Below are 4,375 nucleotides of genomic sequence, written 5' to 3'. Positions count from 1 at the left end.
GGAGAGGGGGGTAGTAAAGAAAGCCTTGGGAAAGGAACTGGGGAAAAATTGGTGTCCCCTTTGGATAAGAAAGGATTTGAAAAGTAAGGATTGTCTTTAAGACAAACCTCAGAAAGTTTAAGTATGTCACAGATGGTATGAATATGTCTTAAAATTGGAGCTTACAAGTGCAGCTGGTATAAAATTAAGTTAACTGTGATACACGGAGTCAGGACTGGTGGAAAAAAAATGTAAGGGGCCCTGGTACTGTTACTTTTGTTACAATCAGACCTTGTATACTCAACAGACTTGTAAAAAAAAAAAAAAAAAGATCAGCTCAGTCCGTCTATTAGTTCTGAGATCCAAATACCATGCATTGAGAACAACTGACACCACACAAGATAATATAGAGACACCCTAAATTTTAAGATTAAAATTAGTCCAAAGACAAGAGGAGGGAATGAAAGATTGAAATTGGGGCTATGTCCATTTTACAATATGCTAACTGCTAATTCTGCTTCTGTAAACCTGCTTGCGCTAACACTGACTCTTCCCCTCCCAGAAATAAGTTAAAAAGTTACAAAGTCCAGATGCAGGCCCAGGTACAAGGTCTGCAAACATAGATAAAGAACAAAAGAATATGTTCTCCTGAATTCCTGTGTAAAAACTCACGGCAGGGGGCTCAAGACAAGGACCATCTGGCCAGCCCAGCAAACTAGGTCAAATGTCAACCAATCGCGAGCCTGTAACTATGTGGACTCCCCCCCAGAGAAGCCTCCCCTAGGGAACCAACCAGTTTTCAACAAACAAGTGTTACAAAAATGATTGCTGGAGTATATGATAATTTTTAAGCTGAGCCAATCCTGGGGAGCCTGGGGTCTTATGCTAATCCTGTGGTTTTTGTCTTTAAAAGTGCCTGTAACCTCTGCTCGGGGCTTCCAGTCTGCCTTGGACAGGGAGCTCTTTTGTGCAAACGCCTAATAAAATCCTCTTGCTTGTTGCATCTGCTGGTTTGGAGTCTTGGTTCTTGGGGTGCCCTCCCGTTGAAGAAAGCATCCCAGTGAGTCTGGGGTCTTTCAGTGAGTCATGTAGCTCTGTACTAGAACACCTTAACACCAATACAATGCACCTCAAGCCCTGCCTTCCCTTGAGGACCCTGCCTGTCCAGCAAGAGCTCTGCTTATCTTTTTCTTTAATAAATCTTTGCTGCTTTGCCTCTCCCTCTGTGTCTGCACTTTTCTTCAAGACCATTAGACAGCCTTTCAGTATCATAAGGCTTCTGATAGCAAGTTGGTAAAACAACTAACAGGAAAAATTATTACTATATACCTGACTTTGCTTTAACCCAGTCTTACTCTGCGCAGGACCACAGGATTTTATGCATGGAATAGTTACAAGCCATTTTCTCTCCAAAGCTTTTAGGATGACTTCTTTGCATTCTGGAAACACTGGTGAGAAACTTAGCTCCCAAGGTAGGTCATACAAATGTTAAAGCTTCTTAATAATTCCAAAAGGATATCTTTAAAAATTAAAAACCCAAACATACTTTTCTTTTCTTCCATTGACAATTGTTAGGTAGGACAGACTGCAATTGAATTGCAAGGTCAACCAACCAACATTTATATTGACTATTGGAAAACTTAGAAAAGGAAGAGGAAGTTCTTATTTGTCGAGAAGGTTCACCTTGCAGATGAAAGCGTGTCAGAAAAGACCACAGGAGCCACACACTGCCAGATGTATTCAGTGTAGACCTTTCACTCACGTGTCCCCCAGCCTTTGGCCCCTGCAGGACAGAAAGGCCACTCCTCAGTGCATTAGAAGCCAACTGGACTTTGGAGAGCAGGTCATGCTGTACTTTGACTGACAGGGCTGCAGAAAGGCTTCCTTTTTATGCGTCAACAGAGGAAGGAGCTCTTTCCTGCATGTATTGTGCTGAGGACAGAGAGTGTATGAGACTTTATTTCCTGTGCTTCTCATGGCCCATTACTTCTGGGACTTCTGTGCACCAGAATTTAAAGGGAGGTGAAAGGCCATGACCAGAGTATATAGCTGGCTGGAAAACTGGGCTGTACCTTGGACTCAGCTGGAGAGATGAAAAATATTGATGCCCTTTTTTGTTGGTTTGTTCATTGTTTTTCAATACTGAGGATAAACTCAGGGATTTGTGCTCGCAGGGCAGCTGCTCTACCACTTGAGACATGCCTCCAGCGCTTTTTATTCATTGATTTATTTATTTAGTGTTGGTCATGGGGCTTGAACTCTGGGCCTGAGAGCTGTCCCTCAACAATCCAGCTCAAGGCCAGCACTTCACGACTTGAGCTACAGCGCCATGTTTAGTTTTCTGGTGGTTTATTGGAGATAAGAGTTTCGTGGACTTTCCTGCCCGGGCTGGCTTTGAACTGTGATCCTCAAATCTCAGCCTCCTGAATAGCTAGGATTACAGGTGTGAGCCACCAGCGCCCAGCCCCCTTTTATTTTTGAGGTAGGATTTGCTTTGTGTCTGGGACAACCTGGTCTGCAATCTTCCTTCTTATGCTTCCCTGCATTTCTGGAGGTGACAGGCAGGCTCCTCTGCACCCAGCCATTGTGCTTTCCCCACAGCTGGGAATAATAGGTGTAAATCATCAAGCCCAGCCATTGGTTGAGATGCAGACTTGTCAATTTCTTTTTGCTTAAGCTGACTTTGAACCATGATATTCCTGATTTCTATCTCCCAAATAGCTGGGATTAGAGGGCTGAACTACTGTGTTCAGCTTGATGCCTGGGCTTTAATTTGTTTGGGTAGAGCTGTCATGATTTCAGAAAACATATGAAGTGCTTACAATACACAGAAGACTGAACAATACATTGTTAGGATTAGAGCACAGAGACTCTTGGGTCTTACGTGTTTAATTCTGCCTGGTTGGTAGATAATAGACTTACAAAGCCATTGCACCTTGTAGCCACAGTTCATGTGTGGTTTTGGTCATTACTCTCTCTCCTCTCCCGATGATGAATGTGAACTGGCATCTCATAATCTATGAATGGCATTGAACACATCTTTACAAGTTTACTGGTTTTTCCCATTTCCTCATGTGAAATACCTGTTCAGGACTTTTGCTAATTTTTAATGTTAAGATGTCTGCTTTTGTTTTTAGGCCTATTTTTTATTTATAAGTTTTTTTATTGTGAAAATACAGGGGGGTTACAGTTACATGAGCAAGGTAATGAGTACATTTCTTATCAAACATTGGTGCCTCCTCCTTTGTTTTTCCCTATTATCCCTTCCCTCCCACTTCCACAACTACACTACTGCCCCCTACAGTTTAGCACTGCATATGAGCTGAACACTTTGAATCATCTGTAGATTGCTGAGATTACCTAGCACAGTGCAGATGTCATGTGAATAGTTGCCCTTTCACATCATTTAGGAAATAATGACAAGAATATACATGTTCAGCTCAGATGCACTTTACTTTGTCTTCCAAATATTTGAATTTGTGGCTGTGGAACCCAGGCATACAGTGTCCAGGCTAGAGAAGTGAAACTGCTAAGTGATTATGAAATCATGCCCTTCAAAAATACTCTATTTTTAAATATCAAAAAAATCCACAGAAAAGCCGTCCATTCTTTAGAGTCACATAATAACTGTAAACAGCTTGTCACTTATGTTGGAATTCACCAAATCTATGACTCTCCTGCCACAGTCCAAGTTCACCTTGCCAGGTAGTGAGAAAACCCTAGGAGATTTATAAAAACCACCACTTAACCTGTTTTACACAAAGACAACTCAGATGAATCTTGGTTCCTCTTTCACTATGGACAGGGTATGTGAGGCTAGGGTTGGGGGGACCAGATCCTCCCGAGTTCCTAGGTGCCCATTGGGACTTCAGACCTCTAATGCCAGAGGGTCTGTTGGTGGCAAGTTAATGTCGGAGCATGAAGAACATCTGCTTCATTCTCTTTTCTGCAAACCTGTCCAAGACAAGAGGACTTCATTGTGAAAAGCAATTTTTCCTGCAAACAACTTGGCATGTGTGTCAGCTGTTTGAAATTCCAATGACCTTTTGATGGAGAACTGAGAACACTGCCAAATGGCTCCATTATGACTAGTCATTCTGATCTTTTGGTTGACTCTTCTTTGGAGCAGTGTTTCTACATGAAGATGGGTGGAGCAGTTCTCATGTCTACAAGATTTGGGGACTGCTCAGGAAAGTATTTGTTCCCACTGAATCAGGCAAAGGTGATACCTTAGTTTTCTGGCTTCTACTTTCTATCTGCAAGATTTAAGCCAGCTCTCCAGAGGCCTGGCTCACAGATGTTGTCATCCCAGCGTTCTGTCCTCTGCTGTCTACTGACTATTCCCTCCAATGCTGGGCTGGCAGAATTCTCTGGTTTCTCAGCAGCGCTCTGGTCC

The sequence above is a fragment of the Dipodomys merriami genome, unplaced genomic scaffold (assembly GCF_024711535.1).
Source record: "Dipodomys merriami isolate MVZ:Mamm:240054 unplaced genomic scaffold, mDipMer1.0.p SCAF_556, whole genome shotgun sequence".
NCBI classification, from domain to species: Eukaryota; Metazoa; Chordata; class Mammalia; order Rodentia; family Heteromyidae; genus Dipodomys; species Dipodomys merriami.
Note: the sequence above shows the minus strand (reverse complement) of the source record.